The sequence below is a fragment of the Lissotriton vulgaris genome, chromosome 7 (assembly GCF_964263255.1).
Source record: "Lissotriton vulgaris chromosome 7, aLisVul1.2, whole genome shotgun sequence".
NCBI classification, from domain to species: domain Eukaryota; kingdom Metazoa; phylum Chordata; class Amphibia; order Caudata; family Salamandridae; genus Lissotriton; species Lissotriton vulgaris.
In genome coordinates, this window is record NC_141695.1 from 823596566 (window position 1) to 823619847 (window position 23282).

At 57.1% G+C, this 23282-nt stretch overlaps 1 protein-coding gene across 1 annotated transcript in view; it reads left to right on the forward strand.

Moving 5' to 3' along the window:
- Positions 1–23282, forward strand: part of DNAH17 (dynein axonemal heavy chain 17) — a 15539113-nt gene that overhangs the window by 15503853 nt on the left and 11978 nt on the right. The window lies entirely within an intron of this gene.

A 23282-nucleotide genomic window follows, 5' to 3' on the forward strand; every position in this document is an offset into this window, starting at 1 on the left:
GATGTGGTGGTGTCCCAGAGTGATGTGGTGGTGTCTCTGAGTGATGTGGTGGTGTCCTTGAGTGATGTGGTGGTGTCCCTGAGTGGTGCCCCTGAGTGATGTGGTGGTGTCCCTGAGTGATGTGGTGATGTTCCTGAGTGATGTGGTGGTGTTCCTGAGTGATGTGGTGGTGTTCCTGAGCGATGTGGTAGTGTTCCTGAGTGATGTGGTAGTGTTCCTGAGTGATGTGGTGGTGTTCCTGGGTGATGTGGTGGTGTCCTTGAGTGATGTGGTGGTGTCCCTGAGTGATGTGGTGGTGTCCCTGAGTGATGCGGTGGTGTCCCTGAGTGATGTGGTGGTGTGCCTGAGTGGTGCCCCTGCGTGATGTGGTGGTGCCCCTGAGTGATGTTGTGGTGTCCCAGAGTGATGTGGTGGTGTCCCTGAGTGATGTGGTGTTGTTCCTGAATGATGTGGTGGTGTCCCTGAGTGATGTGGTGGTGCCCTTGAGCGATGTGGTGGTGTCCCCGAGTGATGTGGCGGTGTCCCAGAGTGATGTGGTGGTGTCCCAGAGTGATGTGGTGGTGTCCCCTAGTGATGTGGTGGTGCCCCTGAGTGGTGACCTGAGTGATATGGTGGTGTCCCCGAGTGCTGTGGTGGTGTCCCTGAGTGATATGGTGGTGTCCCCGAGTGATGTGGTGGTGTCCCCGAGTGATGTGGTGGTGTCCCCGAGTGATGTGGTGGTGTCCCAGAGACATGTGGTGGTGTCCCAGAGTGATGTGGTGGTGTCCCAGTGAGATGTGGTGGTGTCCCAGAGTGATGTGGTGGTGTCCCAGAGTGATGTGGTGGTGTCTCCGATTGATGTGGGTGTGTCTCCGAGTGATGTGGTGGTGTCTCTGAGTGATGTGGTGGTGTCTCTGAGTGATGTGGTGGTGTCCTTGAGTGATGTGGTGGTGTCCCGTGGTGGTGTCCCTGAGTGGTGCCCCTGAGTGATGTGGTGGTGTACCTGAGTGATGTGGTGGTGTCCCAGAGTGATGTGGAGGTGTCCCCGAGTAATGTGGTGGTGCCCCTGAGTGCTGTGGTGGTGCCCCTGAGTGGTGACCTGAGTGATGTGGTGGTGTCCCTGAGTGCTATGGTGGTGTCCCAGAGTGATGTGGTGGTGTCCCAGAGTGATGTGGTGGTTTTCCCGAGTGATGTGGTGGTGTCCCGTGGTGGTGTCCCTGAGTGGTGCCCCTGAGTGATGTGGTGGTGTACCTGAGTGATGTGGTGGTGTCCCTGAGTGGTGCCCCTGAGTGATGTGGTGGTGTCCCAGAGTGATGTGGTGGTGTCCCAGAGTGATGTGGTGGTGTCCCAGAGTGATGTGGTGGTGTCCCAGAGTGATGTGGTGGTGTCTCCGAGTGATATTGTGGTGTCCCAGAGTGATGTGGTGGTGTCCCAGAGTGATGTGGTGGTGTCCCAGAGTGATGTGGTGGTGTCCCAGAGTGATGATGTGGTGTCTCCGAGTGATATTGAGGTGTCTCCGAGTGATGAGGTGGTGTCTCTGAGTGATGTGCTGGTTTCCCTGAGTGATGTGGTGGTGTCCCCAAGTGATGTGGTGGTGTCTCTGAGTGATGTGGTGGTGTCTCTGAGTGATGTGGTGGTGTCCTTGAGTGATGTGGTGGTGTCCCTGAGTGGTGCCCCTGAGTGATGTTGTGGTGTTCCTTAGTGATGTGGTGATGTTCCTGAGTGATGTGGTGGTGTTCCTGAGTGATGTGGTTGTGTTCCTGAGTGATATGGTAGTGTTCCTGAGTGATGTGGTAGTGTTCCTGAGTGATGTGGTGGTGTTCCTGAGTGATGTGGTGGTGTTCCTGAGTGATGTGGTGGTGTTCCTGAGTGATGTGTTGGTGTTCCTTGAGTGATGTGGTGGTGTTCCTGAGTGATGTGGTGGTGTTCCTGAGTGATGTGGTGGTGTCCCCGAGTGATGTGGTGGTGTCCCCGAGTGATGTGGTGGTTTCCCCGAGTGATGTGGTGGTGTCCCCGAGTGATGTGGTGGTGTGCCCAAGTGATGTGGTGGTGTCCCCGAGTGATGTGGAGGTGTCCCCGAGTAATGTGGTGGTGCCCCTGAGTGCTGTGGTGGTGCCCCTGAGTGGTGACCTGAGTGATGTGGTGGTGTCCCTGAGTGCTATGGTGGTGTCCCAGAGTGATGTGGTGGTGTCCCAGAGTGATGTGGTGGTTTTCCCGAGTGATGTGGTGGTGTCCCGTGGTGGTGTCCCTGAGTGGTGCCCCTGAGTGATGTGGTGGTGTACCTGAGTGATGTGGTGCTGTCCCTGAGTGGTGCCCCTGAGTGATGTGGTGGTGTCCCAGAGTGATGTGGTGGTGTCCCAGAGTGATGTGGTGGTGTCCCAGAGTGATGTGGTGGTTTTCCCGAGTGATATGGTGGTGTCCCAGAGTGATGTGGTGGTGTCCCAGGGTGATGTGGTGGTGTCCCAGAGTGATGTGGTGGTGTCCCAGAGTGATGTGGCGGTGTCCCAGGGTGGTGTCCCCGTGTGATGTGGTGGTGTCCCAAGGTGATGTGGTGGTATCCCCGAGTATTGTGGTGGTGTCGCTGAGTGGGGCTCCTGAGTGATGTGGTGGTGTCCCTGAGTGATGTGGCGGTGTCCCAGGGTGGTGTCCCCGTGTGATGTGGTGGTGTCCCAAGGTGATGTGGTGGTATCCCCGAGTATTGTGGTGGTGTCGCTGAGTGGGGCTCCTGAGTGATGTGGTGGTGTCCCTGAGTGATGTGGTGGTGATCCTGCGTGATGTGGTAGTGCCCCTGAGTGATGTGGTTGTGTCCCAGAGTGATGTGGCGGTGTCCCAGGGTGGTGTCCCCGTGTGATGTGGTGGTGTCCCAAGGTGATGTGGTGGTATCCCCGAGTATTGTGGTGGTGTCGCTGAGTGGGGCTCCTGAGTGATGTGGTGGTGTCCCTGAGTGATGTGGTGGTGATCCTGCGTGATGTGGTAGTGCCCCTGAGTGATGTGGTTGTGTCCCAGAGTGATGTGGTTGTGTCCCAGAGTGATGTGGTGGTGTCCCCGAGTGATGTGGTGTTGTTCCTGAATGATTTGGCGGTGTCCCTGAGTGATGTGGTGGTGCCCTTGCGCAATGTGGTGGTGTCCCAGAGTGATGAGGTGGCGTCCCCGAGTGATGTCGTGGTGGTGTCCCCGAGTGATGTGGTGGTGTCGCCGAAAGATGTGGTGGTGTCCCCGAGTGATGTGGTGTTGTCCCTGAGTGATGTGGTGTTGTCCCTGAGTGATGTGGTGGTGTCCCCGAGTGATGTGGTGCCCCCGAGTGATGTGGTCGTGCCCCCGAGTGATGTGGTTGTGCCCCCGAGTGATGTGGTGGTGTCCCAGAGTGATGTGGTGGTGTCTCCGAGTGATGTGGTGGTGTCTCCGAGTTATGTGGTGGTGTCTCTGAGTGATGTGGTGTGTCCTTGAGTGATGTGGTGGTGTCCTTGAGTGATGTGGTGGTGTCCCTGAGTGGTGCCCCTGAGTGATGTGGTGGTGTCCCTGAGTGATGTGGTGGTGTCCCTGAGTGGTGCCCCTGAGTGATGTGATGGTGTCCCTGAGTGATGTGGTGGTGTCCATGAGTGGTGCCACTGAGTGATGTGGTGGTGGCCCAGAGTGATGTGGTGGTGTCTCTGAGTGATGTGGTGGTGTCTCTGAGTGATGTGGTGGTGTCCTTGAGTGATGTGGTGGTGTCCCTGAGTGGTGCCCCCGAGTGATGTGGTGGTGTCCCTGAGTGATGTGGTAATGTTCCTGAGTGATGTGGTGGTGTTCCTGAGTGATGTGGTGGTGTTCCTGAGCGATGTGGTAGTGTTCCTGAGTGATGTGGTAGTGTTCCTGAGTGATGTGGTGGTGTTCCTGGGTGATGTGGTGGTGTCCTTGAGTGATGTGGTGGTGTCCCTGAGTGATGTGGTGGTGTCCCTGAGTGATGTGGTGGTGTGCCTGAGTGGTGCCCCTGCGTGATGTGGTGGTGCCCCTGAGTGATGTGGTGGTGTCCCAGAGTGATGTGGTGGTGTCCCTGAGTGATGTGGTGTTGTTCCTGAATGATGTGGTGGTGTCCCTGAGTGATGTGGTGGTGCCCTTGAGCGATGTGGTGGTGTCCCTGAGTGATGTGGCGGTGTCCCAGAGTGATGTGGTGGTGTCCCAGAGTGATGTGGTGGTGTCCCCTAGTGATGTGGTGGTGCCCCCGAGTGGTGACCTGAGTGATATGGTGGTGTCCCCGAGTGCTGTGGTGGTGTCCCTGAGTGATATGGTGGTGTCCCCGAGTGATGTGGTGGTGTCCCCGAGTGATGTGGTGGTGTCCCCGAGTGATGTGGTGGTGTCCCAGAGACATGTGGTGGTGTCCCAGAGTGATGTGGTGGTGTTCCTGCGTGATGTGGTGGTGTTCCTTGAGTGATGTGGTGGTGTTCCTGAGTGATGTGGTGGTGTTCCTGAGTGATGTGGTGGTGTCCCCGAGTGATCTGGTGGTGTCCCCGAGTGATGTGGTGGTGTGCCCGAATAATGTGGTCGTGTCCCCGAGTGATGTGGAGGTGTCCCCGAGTGATGTGGTGGTGCCCCTGAGTGGTGTGGTGGTGCCCCTGAGTGGTGACCTGAGTGATGTGGTGGTGTCCCTGAGTGCTGTGGTGGTGTCCCCGAGTGATGTGGTGGTGTCCCCGAGTGATGTGGTGGTGTCCCAGAGTGATGTGGTGGTGTCTCCGAGTGATGTGGTGGTGTCTCCGAGTTATGTGGTGGTGTCTCTGACTGATGTGGTGTGTCCTTGAGTGATGTGGTGGTGTCCTTGAGTGATGTGGTGGTGTCCCTGAGTGGTGCCCCTGAGTGATGTGGTGGTGTCCCTGAGTGATGTGGTGGTGTCCCTGAGTGGTGCCCCTGAGTGATGTGATGGTGTCCCTGAGTGATGTGGTGGTGTCCATGAGTGGTGCCACTGAGTGATGTGGTGGTGTCCCAGAGTGATGTGGTGGTGTCTCTGAGTGATTTGGTGGTGTCCTTGAGTGATGTGGTGGTGTCCCTGAGTGGTGCCCCTGAGTGATGTGGTGGTGTCCCTGAGTGATGTGGTGATGTTCCTGAGTGATGTGGTGGTGTTCCTGAGTGATGTGGTGGTGTTCCTGAGCGATGTGGTAGTGTTCCTGAGTGATGTGGTAGTGTTCCTGAGTGATGTGGTGGTGTTCCTGGGTGATGTGGTGGTGTCCTTGAGTGATGTGGTGGTGTCCCTGAGTGATGTGGTGGTGTCCCTGAGTGATGCGGTGGTGTCCCTGAGTGATGTGGTGGTGTGCCTGAGTGGTGCCCCTGCGTGATGTGGTGGTGCCCCTGAGTGATGTTGTGGTGTCCCAGAGTGATGTGGTGGTGTCCCTGAGTGATGTGGTGTTGTTCCTGAATGATGTGGTGGTGTCCCTGAGTGATGTGGTGGTGCCCTTGAGCGATGTGGTGGTGTCCCCGAGTGATGTGGCGGTGTCCCAGAGTGATGTGGTGGTGTCCCAGAGTGATGTGGTGGTGTCCCCTAGTGATGTGGTGGTGCCCCTGAGTGGTGACCTGAGTGATATGGTGGTGTCCCCGAGTGCTGTGGTGGTGTCCCTGAGTGATATGGTGGTGTCCCCGAGTGATGTGGTGGTGTCCCCGAGTGATGTGGTGGTGTCCCCGAGTGATGTGGTGGTGTCCCAGAGACATGTGGTGGTGTCCCAGAGTGATGTGGTGGTGTCCCAGTGAGATGTGGTGGTGTCCCAGAGTGATGTGGTGGTGTCCCAGAGTGATGTGGTGGTGTCTCCGATTGATGTGGGTGTGTCTCCGAGTGATGTGGTGGTGTCTCTGAGTGATGTGGTGGTGTCTCTGAGTGATGTGGTGGTGTCCTTGAGTGATGTGGTGGTGTCCCGTGGTGGTGTCCCTGAGTGGTGCCCCTGAGTGATGTGGTGGTGTACCTGAGTGATGTGGTGGTGTCCCAGAGTGATGTGGAGGTGTCCCCGAGTAATGTGGTGGTGCCCCTGAGTGCTGTGGTGGTGCCCCTGAGTGGTGACCTGAGTGATGTGGTGGTGTCCCTGAGTGCTATGGTGGTGTCCCAGAGTGATGTGGTGGTGTCCCAGAGTGATGTGGTGGTTTTCCCGAGTGATGTGGTGGTGTCCCGTGGTGGTGTCCCTGAGTGGTGCCCCTGAGTGATGTGGTGGTGTACCTGAGTGATGTGGTGGTGTCCCTGAGTGGTGCCCCTGAGTGATGTGGTGGTGTCCCAGAGTGATGTGGTGGTGTCCCAGAGTGATGTGGTGGTGTCCCAGAGTGATGTGGTGGTGTCCCAGAGTGATGTGGTGGTGTCTCCGAGTGATATTGTGGTGTCCCAGAGTGATGTGGTGGTGTCCCAGAGTGATGTGGTGGTGTCCCAGAGTGATGTGGTGGTGTCCCAGAGTGATGATGTGGTGTCTCCGAGTGATATTGAGGTGTCTCCGAGTGATGAGGTGGTGTCTCTGAGTGATGTGCTGGTTTCCCTGAGTGATGTGGTGGTGTCCCCAAGTGATGTGGTGGTGTCTCTGAGTGATGTGGTGGTGTCTCTGAGTGATGTGGTGGTGTCCTTGAGTGATGTGGTGGTGTCCCTGAGTGGTGCCCCTGAGTGATGTTGTGGTGTTCCTTAGTGATGTGGTGATGTTCCTGAGTGATGTGGTGGTGTTCCTGAGTGATGTGGTTGTGTTCCTGAGTGATATGGTAGTGTTCCTGAGTGATGTGGTAGTGTTCCTGAGTGATGTGGTGGTGTTCCTGAGTGATGTGGTGGTGTTCCTGAGTGATGTGGTGGTGTTCCTGAGTGATGTGTTGGTGTTCCTTGAGTGATGTGGTGGTGTTCCTGAGTGATGTGGTGGTGTTCCTGAGTGATGTGGTGGTGTCCCCGAGTGATGTGGTGGTGTCCCCGAGTGATGTGGTGGTTTCCCCGAGTGATGTGGTGGTGTCCCCGAGTGATGTGGTGGTGTGCCCAAGTGATGTGGTGGTGTCCCCGAGTGATGTGGAGGTGTCCCCGAGTAATGTGGTGGTGCCCCTGAGTGCTGTGGTGGTGCCCCTGAGTGGTGACCTGAGTGATGTGGTGGTGTCCCTGAGTGCTATGGTGGTGTCCCAGAGTGATGTGGTGGTGTCCCAGAGTGATGTGGTGGTTTTCCCGAGTGATGTGGTGGTGTCCCGTGGTGGTGTCCCTGAGTGGTGCCCCTGAGTGATGTGGTGGTGTACCTGAGTGATGTGGTGCTGTCCCTGAGTGGTGCCCCTGAGTGATGTGGTGGTGTCCCAGAGTGATGTGGTGGTGTCCCAGAGTGATGTGGTGGTGTCCCAGAGTGATGTGGTGGTTTTCCCGAGTGATATGGTGGTGTCCCAGAGTGATGTGGTGGTGTCCCAGGGTGATGTGGTGGTGTCCCAGAGTGATGTGGTGGTGTCCCAGAGTGATGTGGCGGTGTCCCAGGGTGGTGTCCCCGTGTGATGTGGTGGTGTCCCAAGGTGATGTGGTGGTATCCCCGAGTATTGTGGTGGTGTCGCTGAGTGGGGCTCCTGAGTGATGTGGTGGTGTCCCTGAGTGATGTGGTGGTGATCCTGCGTGATGTGGTAGTGCCCCTGAGTGATGTGGTTGTGTCCCAGAGTGATGTGGTTGTGTCCCAGAGTGATGTGGTGGTGTCCCCGAGTGATGTGGTGTTGTTCCTGAATGATTTGGCGGTGTCCCTGAGTGATGTGGTGGTGCCCTTGCGCAATGTGGTGGTGTCCCAGAGTGATGAGGTGGCGTCCCCGAGTGATGTCGTGGTGGTGTCCCCGAGTGATGTGGTGGTGTCGCCGAAAGATGTGGTGGTGTCCCCGAGTGATGTGGTGTTGTCCCTGAGTGATGTGGTGTTGTCCCTGAGTGATGTGGTGGTGTCCCCGAGTGATGTGGTGCCCCCGAGTGATGTGGTCGTGCCCCCGAGTGATGTGGTTGTGCCCCTGAGTGATGTGGTCGTGCCCCCGAGTGATGTGGTGGTGCCCCCGAGTGATGTGGTGGTGCCCCCGAGAGATGTGGTGGTGCCTCCGAGTGATGTAGTGGTGCCCCCGAGTGATGTAGTGGTGCCCCCGAGTGATGTGGTGGTGCCCCTGAGTGATGTGGTGGTGTCCCAGAGTGATGTGGTGGCATCCCAGAGTGATGTGGTGGTGTCTCTGAGTGATGTGGTGGTGTCCCTGAGTGATGTGGTGGTGTCCCTGAGTGGTGACCTGAGTGATGTGGTGGTGTCCCTGAGTGATGTGGTGTTGTTCCTGAGTGATGTGGTGGTGTCCCCGAGTGCTGTGGTGGTGTCACCGAGTGATGTGGTGGTGTCACCGAGTGATGTGGTGGTGTCCCCGAGTGCTGTGGTGGTGTCACCGAGTGATGTGGTGGTGTCACTGAGTGATGTGGTGGTGTCCCCGAGTGCTGTGGTGGTGTCACCGAGTGATGTGGTGGTGTCCCCGAGTGCTGTGGTGGTGTCCCCGAGTGATGTGGTGGTGTCCCCGAGAGATGTGGTGGTGTCACGAGTGATGTGGTGGTGCCCCTGAGTGGTGACCTGAGCGATGTGGTGGTGTCCCCGAGTGCTGTGGTGGTGTCCCCGAGTGATGTGGTGGGTTTCCCGAGTGATGTGGTGGTGTCCCTGAGTGGTGACCTGAGTGATGTGGTGGTGTCCCGAGTGATGTGGTGGTGTCCCAGAGTGATGTGGTGGTGTCCCAGAGTGATGTGGTGGTGTCCCAGAGTGATATGGTGGTGTGTCCGAGTGATGTGGTGGTGTGTCCGAGTGATGTGGTGGTGTGTCCGAGTGATGTGGTGGTGTGTCCGAGTGATGTGGTGGTGTCTCCGAGTGATGTGGTGGTGTCTCCGAGTGATGTGGTGGTGTGTCCGAGTGATGTGGTGGTGTCTCCGAGTGATGTGGTGGTGTCTCTGAGTGATGTTGTGGTGTCTCTGAGTGATGTGGTGGTGTCCTTGAGTGATGTGGTGGTGTCCCTGAGTGGTGCCCCTGAGTGATGTGGTGGTGTCCCTGAGTGATGTGGTGATGTTCCTGAGTGATGTGGTGGTGTTCCTGAGTGATGTGGTGGTGTTCCTGAGCGATGTTGTAGTGTTCCTGAGTGATGTGGTAGTGTTCCTGAGTGATGTGGTGGTGTTCCTGGGTGATGTGGTGGTGTCCTTGAGTGATGCGGTGGTGTCCCTGAGTGATGTGGTGGTGTCCCTGAGTGATGTGGTGGTGTGCCTGAGTGGTGCCCCTGCGTGATGTGGTGGTGCCCCTGAGTGATGTGGTGGTGTCCCAGAGTGATGTGGTGGTGTCCCTGAGTGATGTGGTGTTGTTCCTGAATGATGTGGTGGTGTCCCTGAGTGATGTGGTGGTGCCCTTGAGCGATGTGGTGGTGTCCCCGAGTGATGTGGCGGTGTCCCAGAGTGATGTGGTGGTGTCCCAGAGTGATGTGGTGGTGTCCCCTAGTGATGTGGTGGTGCCCCTGAGTGGTGACCTGAGTGATATGGTGGTGTCCCCGAGTGCTGTGGTGGTGTCCCTGAGTGATATGGTGGTGTCCCCGAGTGATGTGGTGGTGTCCCCGAGTGATGTGGTGGTGTCCCCGAGTGATGTGGTGGTGTCCCAGAGACATGTGGTGGTGTCCCAGAGTGATGTGGTGGTGTCCCAGTGAGATGTGGTGGTGTCCCAGAGTGATGTGGTGGTGTTCCTGAGCGATGTTGTAGTGTTCCTGAGTGATGTGGTAGTGTTCCTGAGTGATGTGGTGGTGTTCCTGGGTGATGTGGTGGTGTCCTTGAGTGATGCGGTGGTGTCCCTGAGTGATGTGGTGGTGTCCCTGAGTGATGTGGTGGTGTGCCTGAGTGGTGCCCCTGCGTGATGTGGTGGTGCCCCTGAGTGATGTGGTGGTGTCCCAGAGTGATGTGGTGGTGTCCCTGAGTGATGTGGTGTTGTTCCTGAATGATGTGGTGGTGTCCCTGAGTGATGTGGTGGTGCCCTTGAGCGATGTGGTGGTGTCCCCGAGTGATGTGGCGGTGTCCCAGAGTGATGTGGTGGTGTCCCAGAGTGATGTGGTGGTGTCCCCTAGTGATGTGGTGGTGCCCCTGAGTGGTGACCTGAGTGATATGGTGGTGTCCCCGAGTGCTGTGGTGGTGTCCCTGAGTGATATGGTGGTGTCCCCGAGTGATGTGGTGGTGTCCCCGAGTGATGTGGTGGTGTCCCCGAGTGATGTGGTGGTGTCCCAGAGACATGTGGTGGTGTCCCAGAGTGATGTGGTGGTGTCCCAGTGAGATGTGGTGGTGTCCCAGAGTGATGTGGTGGTGTTCCTGAGTGATGTGGTGGTGTTCCTGAGCGATGTTGTAGTGTTCCTGAGTGATGTGGTAGTGTTCCTGAGTGATGTGGTGGTGTTCCTGGGTGATGTGGTGGTGTCCTTGAGTGATGCGGTGGTGTCCCTGAGTGATGTGGTGGTGTCCCTGAGTGATGTGGTGGTGTGCCTGAGTGGTGCCCCTGCGTGATGTGGTGGTGCCCCTGAGTGATGTGGTGGTGTCCCAGAGTGATGTGGTGGTGTCCCTGAGTGATGTGGTGTTGTTTCTGAATGATGTGGTGGTGTCCCTGAGTGATGTGGTGGTGCCCTTGAGCGATGTGGTGGTGTCCCCGAGTGATGTGGCGGTGTCCCAGAGTGATGTGGTGGTGTCCCAGAGTGATGTGGTGGTGTCCCCTAGTGATGTGGTGGTGCCCCTGAGTGGTGACCTGAGTGATATGGTGGTGTCCCCGAGTGCTGTGGTGGTGTCCCTGAGTGATATGGTGGTGTCCCCGAGTGATGTGGTGGTGTCCCCGAGTGATGTGGTGGTGTCCCCGAGTGATGTGGTGGTGTCCCCGAGTGATGTGGTGGTGTCCCAGAGACATGTGGTGGTGTCCCAGAGTGATGTGGTGGTGTCCCAGTGAGATGTGGTGGTGTCCCAGAGTGATGTGGTGGTGTCCCAGAGTGATGTGGTGGTGTCTCCGATTGATGTGGGTGTGTCTCCGAGTGATGTGGTGGTGTCTCTGAGTGATGTGGTGGTGTCTCTGAGTGATGTGGTGGTGTCCTTGAGTGATGTGGTGGTGTCCCGTGGTGGTGTCCCTGAGTGGTGCCCCTGAGTGATGTGGTGGTGTACCTGAGTGATGTGGTGGTGTCCCTGAGTGGTGCCCCTGAGTGATGTGGTGGTGTCCGAGAGTGATGTGGTGGTGTCCCAGAGTGATGTGGTGGTGTCCCAGAGTGATGTGGTGGTGTTCCAGAGTGATGTGGTGGTGTCCCAGAGTGATGTGGTGGTGTCTCCGAGTGATATTGTGGTGTCTCCAAGTGATGTGGTGGTGTCTCTGAGTGATGTGCTGGTTTCCCTGAGTGATGTGGTGGTGTCCCCAAGTGATGTGGTGGTGTCTCTGAGTGATGTGGTGGTGTCTCTGAGTGATGTGGTGGTGTCCTTGAGTGATGTGGTGGTGTCCCTGAGTGGTGCCCCTGAGTGATGTTGTGGTGTCCCCGAGTGATGTGGTGATGTTCCTGAGTGATGTGGTGGTGTTCCTGAGTGATGTGGTTGTGTTCCTGAGTGATATGGTAGTGTTCCTGAGTGATGTGGTAGTGTTCCTGAGTGATGTGGCGGTGTTCCTGAGTGATGTGGTGGTGTTCCTGAGTGATGTGGTGGTGTTCCTGAGTGATGTGTTGGTGTTCCTTGAGTGATGTGGTGGTGTTCCTGAGTGATGTGGTGGTGTTCCTGAGTGATGTGGTGGTGTCCCCGAGTGATGTGGTGGTGTCCCCGAGTGATGTGGTGGTGTCCCCGAGTGATGTGGTGGTGTCCCCGAGTGATGTGGTGGTGTGCCCAAGTGATGTGGTGGTGTCCCCGAGTGATGTGGAGGTGTCCCCGAGTGAGGTGGTGGTGCCCCTGAGTGCTGTGGTGGTGCCCCTGAGTGGTGACCTGAGTGATGTGGTGGTGTCCCTGAGTGCTGTGGTGGTGTCCCCGAGTGATGTGGTGGTGTCCCCGAGTGATGTGGTGGTGTCCCTGAGTGGTGACCTGAGTGATGTGGTGGTGTCCACGAGTGATGTGGTGGTGTCCCAGAGTGATGTGGTGGTGTCCCAGAGTGATGTGGTGGTGTCCCAGAGTGATGTGGTGGTGTCCCAGAGTGATGTGGTGGTGTCTCCGAGTGATGTTGTGGTGTCTCCGAGTGATGTGGTGGTGTCCTTGAGTGATGTGGTGGTGTCCCTGAGTGGTGCCCCTGAGTGATGTGGTGGTGTCCCTGAGTGGTGCCCCTGAGTGATGTGGTGGTGTCCCTGAGTGATGTGGTGGTGTCCCTAAGTGGTGCCCCTGAGTGATGTGGTGGTGTCCCAGAGTGATGTGGTGGTGTCCCAGAGTGATGTGGTGGTGTCCCAGAGTGATGTGGTGGTGTCCCAGAGTGATGTGGTGGTGTCCCAGAGTTATGTGGTGGTGTCCCAGAGTGATGTGGTGGTGTCCCAGAGTAATGTGGTTGTGTCCCAGAGTGATGTGGTGGTGTCCCAGAGTGATGTGGTGGTGTCTCCGAGTGATGTGGTGGTGTCTCCGAGTGATGTGGTGGTGTCTCCGAGTGATGTGGTGGTGTCCTTGAGTGATGTGGTGGTGTCCCTGAGTGGTGCCCCTGAGTGATGTGGTGGTGTCCCTGAGTGATGTGGTGGTGTCCCTGAGTGATGTGGTTATGTCCCTGAGTGGTGTGGTTGTGTCCCTGAGTGGTGCCCATGAGTGATGTGGTGGTGCCCTTGAGTGATGTGGTGGTGTCCCAGAGGGATGTGGTGTTGTTCCTGAGTGATGTGGTGGTGTCTCTGAGTGATGTGCTGGTTTCCCTGAGTGATGTGGCGGTGTCCCCGAGTGATGTGGTGGTGTCTCTGAGTGATGTGGTGGTGTGTCCTTGAGTGATGTGGTGGTGTCCCTGAGTGGTGCCCCTGAGTGATGTGGTGGTGTCCCTGAGTGATGTTGTGATGTTCTTGAGTGATGTGGTGGTGTTCCTGAGTGATGTGGTGATGTTCCTGAGTGATGTGGTGGTGTTCCTGAGTGATGTGGTAGTGTTCCTGAGTGATGTGGTGGTGTTCCTGAGTGATGTGGTGGTGTTCCTGAGTGATGTGGTGGTGTCCCTGAGTGATGTGGTGGTGTCCCTGAGTGATGTAGTGGTGTCCCTGAGTGGTGACCTGAGTGATGTGGTGGTGTCCCTGAGTGATGTGGTGTTGTTCCCGAATGATGTGGTGGTGTCCCCGAGTGCTGTGGTGGTGTCCCCGAGTGATGTGGTCGTGTCCCCGAGTGCTGTGGTGGTGTCCCCGAGTGATGTGGTGGTGTCCCCGAGTGATGTGGTGGTGTCCCCGAGAGATGTGGTGGTGTCCCCGAGTGATGTGGTGGTGCCCCTGAGTGGTGTCCCCGAGTGATGTGGTGGTGCCCCTGAGTGGTGACCTGAGTGATGTGGTGGTGTCCCCGAGTGCTGTGGTGGTGTCCCCAAATGATGTGGTGGGTTCACCGAGTGATGTGGTGGTGTCTCTGAGTGATGTGCTGGTTTCCCTGAGTGATGTGGTGGTGTCTCTGAGTGATGTGGTGGTGTCCTTGAGTGATGTGGTTGTGTCCCTGAGTGGTGCCCCTGAGTGATTTGGTGGTGTCCCTGAGTGATGTGGTGATGTTCCTGAGTGATGTGGAAGTGTTCCTGAGTGATGTGGTAGTGTTCCAGAGTGATGTGGTAGTGTTCCAGAGTGATGTGGTGGTGTTACTGAGTGATGTGGTGGTGTTCCTGCGTGATGTGGTGGTGTTCCTGCGTGATGTGGTGGTGTTCCTTGAGTGATGTGGTGGTGTTCCTGAGTGATGTGGTGGTGTTCCTGAGTGATGTGGTGGTGTCCCCGAGTGATCTAGTGGTGTCCCCGAGTGATGTGGTGGTGTGTGCGAATGATGTGGTGGTGTCCCCGAGTGAGGTGGAGGTGTCCCCGAGTGATGTGGTGGTGCCCCTGAGTGGTGTGGTGGTGCCCCTGAGTGGTGACCTGAGTGATGTGGTGGTGTCCCTGAGTGCTGTGGTGGCGTCCCCGAGTGATGTGGTGGTGTCCCCGAGTGATGTGGTGGTGTCCCAGAGTGATGTGGTGGTGTCTCCGAGTGATGTGGTGGTGTCTCCGAGTGATGTGGTGGTGTCTCTGAGTGATGTGGTGTGTCCTTGAGTGGTGCCCCTGAGTGATGTGGTGGTGTCCCTGAGTGATGTGGTGATGTTCCTGAGTGATGTGGTGGTGTTCCTGAGTGGTGCCCCTGAGTGATGTGGTGGTGTCCCTGAGTGATATGGTGGTGTCCCTGAGTGGTGCCCCTGAGTGATGTGATGGTGTCCCTGAGTGATGTGGTGGTGTCCATGAGTGGTGCCACTGAGTGATGTGGTGGTGTCCCAGAGTGATGTGGTGGTGTCACAGAGTGATGTGGTGGTGTCTCTGAGTGATGTGGTGGTGTCTCTGAGTGATGTGGTGGTGTCCTTGAGTGATATGGTTGTGTCCCTGAGTGGTGCCCCTGAGTGATGTGGTGGTGTCCCTGAGTGATGTGGTGATGTTCCTGAGTGATGTGGTGGTGTTCCTGAGTGATGTGGTGGTGTTCCTGAGCGATGTGGTAGTGTTCCTGAGTGATGTGGTAGTGTTCCTGAGTGATGTGGTGGTGTTCCTGGGTGATGTGGTGGTGTCCTTGAGTGATGTGGTGGTGTCCCTGAGTGATGTGGTGGTGTCCCTGAGTGATGTGGTGGTGTGCCTGAGTGGTGCCCCTGCGTGATGTGGTGGTGCCCCTGAGTGATGTGGTGGTGTCCCAGAGTGATGTGGTGGTGTCCCTGAGTGATGTGGTGTTGTTCCTGAATGATGTGGTGGTGTCCCTGAGTGATGTGGTGGTGCCCTTGAGCGATGTGGTGGTGTCCCCGAGTGATGTGGCGGTGTCCCAGAGTGATGTGGTGGTGTCCCAGAGTGATGTGGTGGTGTCCCCTAGTTATGTGGTGGTGCCCCTGAGTGGTGACCTGAGTGATATGGTGGTGTCCCCGAGTGCTGTGGTGGTGTCCCTGAGTGATATGGTGGTGTCCCCGAGTGATGTGGTGGTGTCCCCGAGTGATGTGGTGGTGTCCCCGAGTGATGTGGTGGTGTCCCAGAGACATGTGGTGGTGTCCCAGAGTGATGTGGTGGTGTCCCAGTGAGATGTGGTGGTGTCCCAGAGTGATGTGGTGGTGTCCCAGAGTGATGTGGTGGTGTCTCCGATTGATGTGGGTGTGTCTCCGAGTGATGTGGTGGTGTCTCTGAGTGATGTGGTGGTGTCTCTGAGTGATGTGGTGGTGTCCTTGAGTGATGTGGTGGTGTCCCGTGGTGGTGTCCCTGAGTGGTGCCCCTGAGTGATGTGGTGGTGTACCTGAGTGATGTGGTGGTGTCCCTGAGTGGTGCCCCTGAGTGATGTGGTGGTGTCCCAGAGTGATGTGGTGGTGTCCCAGAGTGATGTGGTGGTGTCCCAGAGTGATGTGGTGGTGTTCCAGAGTGATGTTGTGGTGTCCCAGAGTGTTGTGGTGGTGTCTCCGAGTGATATTGTGGTGTCCCCGAGTGATGTGGTGGTGCCCCCTGAGTGGTGTGGTGGTGCCCCTGAGTGGTGACCTGAGTGATGTGGTGGTGTCCCTGAGTGCTGTGGTGGTGTCCCCGAGTGATGTGGTGGTGTCCCCGAGTGATGTGGTGGTGTCCCAGAGTGATGTGGTGGTGTCTCCGAGTGATGTGGTGGTGTCTCCGAGTTATGTGGTGGTGTCTCTGAGTGATGTGGTGTGTCCTTGAGTGATGTGGTGGTGTCCTTGAGTGATGTGGTGGTGTCCCTGAGTGGTGCCCCTGAGTGATGTGGTGGTGTCCCTGAGTGATGTGGTGGTGTCCCTGAGTGGTGCCCCTGAGTGATGTGATGGTGTCCCTGAGTGATGTGGTGGTGTCCATGAGTGGTGCCACTGAGTGATGTGGTGGTGTCCCAGAGTGATGTGGTGGTGTCCCAGAGTGATGTGGTGGTGTCCCCGAGTGATGTGGAGGTGTCCCCGAGTGATGTGGTGGTGCCCCTGAGTGGTGTGGTGGTGCCCCTGAGTGGTGACCTGAGTGATGTGGTGGTGTCCCCGAGTGCTGTGGTGGTGTCCCCGAGTGATGTTTTGGTGTCCCCGAGTGATGTGGTTGTGTCCCTGAGTGGTGACCTGAGTGATGTGGTGGTGTCCACGAGTGATGTGGTGGTGTCCCAGAGTGATGTGGTGTAGTCCCGGAGTGATGTGGTGGTGTCCCAGAGTGATGTGGTGGTGTCTCCGAGTGATGTGGTGGTGTCTCCGAGTGATGTGGTGGTGTCTCTGAGTGATGTGGTGGTGTCCTTGAGTGATGTGGTGGTGTCCTTGAGTGATGTGGTGGTGTCCCTGAGTGGTGCCCCTGAGTGATGTGGTGCTGTCCCTGAGTGATGTGGTGGTGTCCCTGAGTGGTGCCCCTGAGTGATGTGGTGGTGTCCCTGAGTGTTGTGGTGGTGTCCATGAGTGGTGCCCCTGAGTGATGTGGTGGTGTCCCAGAGTGATGTGGTGGTGTCCCAGAGTGATGTGGTGGTGTCCCAGAGTGATGTGGTGGTGTCCCAGAGTGATGTGGTGGTGTCCCAGAGTTATGTGGTGGTGTCCCAGAGTGATGTGGTTGTGTCCCAGAGTGATGTGGTGGTGTCCCAGAGTGATGTGGTGGTGTCTCCGAGTGATGTGGTGGTGTCTCCGAGTGATGTGGTGGTGTCTCCGAGTGATGTGGTGGTATCCTTGAGTGATGTGGTGGTGTCCCTGAGGGGTGCCCCTGAGTGATGGGGTGGTGTCCCTGAGTGATGTGGTGGTGTCCCTGAGTGATGTGGTTGTGTCCCTGAGTGATGTGGTTGTGTCCCTGAGTGGTGTGGTTGTGTCCCTGAGTGGTGCCCATGAGTGATGTGGTGGTGCCCTTGAGTGATGTGGTGGTGCCCCAGAGTGATGTGGTGTTGTTCCTGAGTGATGTGGTGGTGTCTCTGAGTGATGTGCTGGTTTCCCTGAGTGATGTGGTGATGTTCCTGAGTGATGTGGTCGTGTTCCTGAGTGATGTGGTAGTGTTCCTGAGTGATGTGGTGGTGTTCCTGAGTGATTTTCCTGAGTGATGTGGTGGTGTTCCTTAGTGATGTGGTGGTGTCCCTGAGTGATGTGGTTGTGCCCCTGAGTGATGTGGTGGTGTCCCTGAGGGGTGCCCCTGAGTGATGTGGTGGTGTCCCTGAGTGATGTGGTGATGTTCCTGAGTGATGTGGTAGTGTTCCTGAGTGATGTGGTGGTGTTCCTGAGTGATTTTCCTGAGTGATGTGGTGGTGTTCCTTAGTGATGTGGTGGTGTCCCTGAGTGATGTGGTTGTGCCCCTGAGGGATGTGGTGGTGTCCCTGAGTGGTGCCCCTGAGTGATGTGGTGGTGTCCCTGAGTGATGTGGTGATGTTCCTGAGTGATGTGGTGGTGTTCCTGAGTGATGTGTTAGTGTTCCTGAGTGATGTGGTGGTGTTCCTGAGTGATGTGGTGGTGTTCCTGAGGGATTTTCCTGAGTAATGTGGTGGTGTTCCTTAGTGATGTGGTGGTGTCCCTGAGTGATGTGGTTGTGCCCCTGAGTGATGTGGTGGTGTCCCCAAGTGATGTGGTGGTGTCCCAGAGTGATGTGTTGGTGTCCCCGAGTGATGTGGTGGTGCCCCCGAGTGATGTGGTGGTGTCCCTGAGTGATGTGGTGGTGCCCCCGAGTGATGTGGTGGTGTCACAGAGTGATGTGGTAGTGTCCCCGAGTGATGTTGTGGTGTCACAGAGTGATGTTGTGGTGTCCCCGAGTGATGTGGTGGTGTCCCCGAGTGATGTGGTGGTGTCCCCGAACCCTGAGTGATGTGGTGGTGTCCCCGAGTGATGTAGTGGTGTCTCCGAGTAATGTGGTGGTGTCCCCGAGTGATGTGGTGGTGCCCCTGAGTGATGTGGTGGTGCCCCAGAGTGATGTGTTGGTGTCACAGAGTGATGTGGTGGTGTCCTCGAGTGATGTGGTGGTGTCCCCGAGTGATGTGGTGGTTTTCCGAGTGATGTGTGGTGTCTCTGAGTGATGTGGTGGTGTCCCTGAGTGATGTGATGGTGTCCCTGAGTGGTGACCTGAGTGATGTGGTGGTGTCCCCTAGTGTTGTGGTGGTGTCCCCGAGTGATGTGGTGGTGTCCCCGAGTGATGTGGTGGTGTCCCCGAGTGATGTGGTGGTGTCCCCGAGAGATGTGGTGGTGCCCCTGAGTGGTGACCTGAGTGATGTGGTGGGTTCCCCGAGTGATGTGGTGGTGTCCCAGAGTGATGTGGAGGTGTCCCAGAGTGATGTGGTGGTGTCCCAGAATGATGTGGTGGTGTCCCAAAGTGATGTGGTGGTGTCCCAGAGTGATGTGGTGGTGTCTCTGAGTGGTGTGGTGGTGTCTCCGAGTGATGTGGTGGTGTCCTTGAGTGATGTGGTGGTGTCCCTGAGTGGTGCCCCTGAGTGATGTGGTTGTGTCCCTGAGTGATGTGGTGGTGTCCCTGAGTGATGTGGTTGTGTCCCTGAGTGATGTGGTGGTGTCCCTGAGTGGTGCCCATGAGTGATGTGGTGGTGTCCCAGAGTGATGTGGTGGTGTGTCCGAGTGATGTGGTGGTGTGTTCGAGTGATGTGGTGGTGTGTCCGAGTGATGTGGTGGTGTGTCTGAGTGATGTGCTGGTTTCCCTGAGTGATGTGGTGGTGTCCCCGAGTGATGTGGTGGTGTCCCCGAGTGATGTGGTGGTGTCTCTGAGTGATGTGGTGGTGTCCTTGAGTGATGTGGTGGTGTCCTTGAGTGATGTGGTGGTGTCCCTGAGTGGTGCCCCTGAGTGATGTGGTGGTGTCCCTGAGTGATGTGGTGATGTTCCTGAGTGATGTGGTGGTGTTCCTGAGTGATGTGGTGATGTTCCTGAGTGATGTGGTGGTGTTCCCGAGTGATGTGGTGGTGTTCCTGAGTGATGTGGTGGTGTTCCCGAGTGATGTGGTGGTGTTCCTGAGTGATGTGGTGGTGTTCCTTAGTGATGTGGTGGTGTCCCTGAGTGATGTGGTGGTGTCCCTGAGTGATGTGGTGGTGTCCCTGAGTGATGTGGTTGTGCCCCTGAGTGATGTGGTGGTGTCCCCAAGTAATGTGGTGGTGTCCCAGAGTGATGTGTTGGTGTCCCCGAGTGATGTGGTGGTGCCCCGAGTGGTGTGGTGGTGCACCCGAGTGATGTGGTGGTGTCCCCGAGTGATGTGGTGGTGTCCCCGTGTGATGTGGTGGTGTCCCCGAGTGATGTGGTGGTATCCCCGAGTGATGTGGTGGTGTCCCAGAGTGATGTGTTGGTGTCACAGAGTGATGTGGTGGTGTCACAGAGTGATGTGGTGGTGTCCCCGAGTGATGTTGTGGTGTCCCCGAGTGATGTGGTGGTGTCCCCGAGTGATGTGGTGGTTTTTCCGAGTGATGTGGTGGTGTCCCTGAGTGATGTGGTGGTTTTTCCGAGTGATGTGGTGGTGTCCCTGAGTGATGTGGTGGTGTCCCTGAGTGATGTGGTGGTGTCCCCGAGTGATGTGGTGGTGTCCCCGAACCCTGAGTGATGTGGTGGTGTCCCCGAACCCTGAGTGATGTGGTGGTGTCCCCGAGTGATGTGGTGGTGTCCCCGACTGATGTGGTGGTGTCCCTGACTGATGTGGTGGTGCCCCTGAGTGATGTGGTGGTGCCTTAGAGTGATGTGGTGGTGTCCCCGAGTGATGTGGTGGTGTCCCCGAGTGATGTGGTGGTTTTCCCGAGTGATATGGTGGTGTCTCTGAGTGATGTGGTGGTGTCCCTGAGTGATGTGGTGGTGTCCCTGAGTGGTGTGGTGGATTCCCAGAGTGATGTGGTGGTGTTCCTGAGTGATGTGGTGGTGTCTCCGAGTGATGTGGTGGTGTCCCCGAGTGATGAGGTGGTGTCCCCGAGAGATGAGGCGGTGTCCCCGAGTGATGTGGTGGTGTCCCCGAGTGATGTGGTGGTGTCCCCGAGTGATAAGGTGGTGCCCCCGAGTGATGAGGTGGTGCCCCCGAGTGATGTGGTGGTGCCCCCGAGTGATGTGGTGGTGCCACCGAGTGATGTGGTGGTGCCCCCGAGTGATGTGGTGGTGTCCCCGAACCCTGAGTGATGTGGTGGTGTCCCCGAGTGATGTGGTGGTGTCCCTAAGTGGTGCCCCTGAGTGATGTGGTGGTGCCCCAGAGTGATGTGGTGGTGTCACAGAGTGATGTGGTTGTGTCCCTGAGTGATGTGGTGGTGTCCCTAAGTGGTGCCCCTGAGTGATGTGGTGGTGTCCCTGAGTGATGTGGTTGTGTCCCTGAGTGATGTGGTGGTGTCCCTGAGTGGTGCCCATGAGTGATGTGGTGGTGTCCCAGAGTGATGTGGTGGTGTGTCCGAGTGATGTAGTGGTGTGTTCGAGTAATGTGGTGGTGTGTCCGAGTGATGTGGTGGTGTGTCCGAGTGATGTGGTGGTGTCTCAGAGTGATGTGCTGGTTTCCCTGAGTGATGTGGTGGTGTCTCTGAGTGATGTGGTGGTGTCCCCGAGTGATGTGGTGGTGTCTCTGAGTGATGTGGTGGTGTCCTTGAGTGATGTGGTGGTGTCCCTGAGTGGTGCCCCTGAGTGATGTGGTGGTGTCCCTGAGTGATGTGGTGATGTTCCTGAGTGATGTGGTGGTGTTCCTGAGTGATGTGGTGATGTTCCTGAGTGATGTGGTGGTGTTCCCGAGTGATGTGGTGGTGTTCCCGAGTGATGTGGTGGTGTTCCTGAGTGATGTGGTGGTGTTCCTTAGTGATGTGGTGGTGTCCCTGAGTGATGTGGTGGTGTCCCTGAGTGATGTGGTGGTGTCCCCGAGTGATGTGGTGGTGTCCCCGAACCCTGAGTGATGTGGTGGTGGCCCCGAACCCTGAGTGATGTGGTGGTGTCCCCGAGTGATGTGGTGGTGTCCCCGACTGATATGGTGGTGTCCCCGACTGATGTGGTGGTGCCCCTGAGTGATGTGGTGGTGTCCCTGAGTGATGTGGTGGTGCCCCTGAGTGATGTGGTGGTGCCCCTGAGTGATGTGGTGGTTCCTTAGAGTGACTTGGTGGTGTCCCCGAGTGATGTGGTGGTGTCCCCGAGTGATGTGGTGGTGTCCCCGAGTGATGTGGTGGTTTTCCCGAGTGATATGGTGGTGTCTCTGAGTGATGTGGTGGTGTCCCTGAGTGATGTGGTGGTGTCCCTGAGTGGTGTGGTGGTGTCCCAGAGTGATGTGGTGGTGTTCCTGAGTGATGTGGTGGTGTCTCTGAGTGATGTGGTGGTGTCCCCGAGTGATGAGGTGGTGTCCCCGAGAGATGAGGCGGTGTCCCCGAGTGATGTGGTGGTGTCCCCGAGTGATGTGGTGGTGTCCCCGAGTGATGAGGTGGTGCCCCCGAGTGATGTGGTGGTGCCCCCGAGTGATGTGGTGGTGCCACCGAGTGATGTGGTGGTGCCCCCGAGTGATGTGGTGGTGTCCCCGAACCCTGAGTGATGTGGTGGTGTCCCCGAGTGATGTGGTGGTGTCCCTAAGTGGTGCCCCTGAGTGATGTGGTGGTGTCACAGAGTGATGTGGTGGTGTCCCCGAGTGATGTGGTGGTGTCCCCGAGTGATGTGGTGGTGTCCCCGAGTGATGTGGTGGTGTCCCTGATTGATGTGGTGGTGTCCCAGAGTGATGTGGTGGTGTCCCAGAGTGATGTGGTGGTGTCCCAGAGTGATGTGGTGGTGTCCCATAGTGATGTGGTGCTGTCCCCGAGTCATGTGGTGGTGTCCCCGAGTGATGTGTTGGTGTCCCCGAGTGATGTGGTGGTGTCCCAGAGTGATGTGGTGGTGTCACAGAGTGATGTGGTGGTGTCACAGAGTGATGTGGTGGTGTCACAGAGTGATGTGGTGGCATCACAGAGTGATGTGGTGGTGTCCCCGAGTGATGTGGTGGTGTCCCTGAATGATGTGGTGGTGTCCCTGAGTGATGTGGTGGTGCCCCTGACTAGTGCCCTGGAGTGAAGTGGTGGTGCCCCTGAGTGGTGCCCCTGAGTGATGTGGTGGTGTCCCTGAGTCATGTGGTGGTGTTCCTGAGTAATGTAGTGGTGGTCCTGAGTGATGTGGTGGTGTCCCCGAGTGATGTGGTGGTGTCCCCGAGTGATGTGGTGGTGTTCCTGAGTGATGTGGTGGTGTTCCCGAGTGATGTGGTGGTGTTCCTGAGTGATGTGGCGGTGTTCCCGAGTGATGTGGTGGTGTTCCTGAGTGATGTGGTGGTGTCCCAGAGTGATGTGGAGGTGTCCCCGAGTGATGTTGAGGTGTTCCCGAGTGATATGGAGGAGTTCCCGAGTAATGTGGTGGTGTCCCCGAGTAATGTGGTGGTGTCCCCGAGTGATGTGGTGGTGTCCCCGAGTGATGTGGTGGTGTCCCAGAGTGATGTGGTGGTGTCCCAGAGTGATGTGGTGGTGTCCCTGAGTGATGTGGTGGTGTTCCTGAGTGATGTAGTGGTGTTCCTGAGTGATGTGGTGGTGTTCCTGAGTGATGTGGTGGTGTCCCTGAGTGATGTGGTGGTGTCCCTAAGTGATGTGGTGGTGTCCCCAAGTGATGTGGTGGTGTCCCCAAGTGATGTGGTGGTGTCCCCAAGTTATGTGGTGGTGTCCCGAGTGATGAGTGATGTGGTGGTGTCCCCGAGTGATGTGGTGGTGTCCCAGGGTTGTCCCCATGTGATGTGGTGGTGTCTCCGAGTGATGTGGTGGTATCCCCGAGTGATGTGGTGGTGTCCCCGAGTGATGTGGTGGTGTCGCCGAGTGATGTGGTGGTGTCCTCGAGTGATGTGGTGGTGTCCCTGAGTGATGTGGTGGTGTCCCTGAGTGATGTGGTGGTGTCCCTGAGTCATTTGGTGGTGTCCCTGATTGGTGCCCCTGAGTGATGTGGTGGTGTCCTCAAGTGATGTGGTGGTGTCCCTGAGTGATGTGGTGGTGTCCCTGAGTGATGTGGTGGTGTCCCTGAGTGATGTGGTGGTGTCCCTGAGTCATTTGGTGGTGTCCCTGATTGGTGCCCCTGAGTGATGTGGTGGTGTCCCAGAGTGATGTGGTGGTGCCCCAGAGTGATGTGGTGGTGTCCCCGAGTGATGTGGTGGTGTCCCCGTGTGATGTGGTGGTGTCCCCGAGTGGGGCTCCTGAGTGATGTGGTGGTGTCCCTGAGTGATGTGGTGGTGTCCCAGAGGGATGTGGTGGTGACCCAGAGTGATGTGGTGGTGTCCCAGAGTGATGTGGTGGTGTCCCAGAGTCCCCGGGTGGTGTCCCCGTGTGATG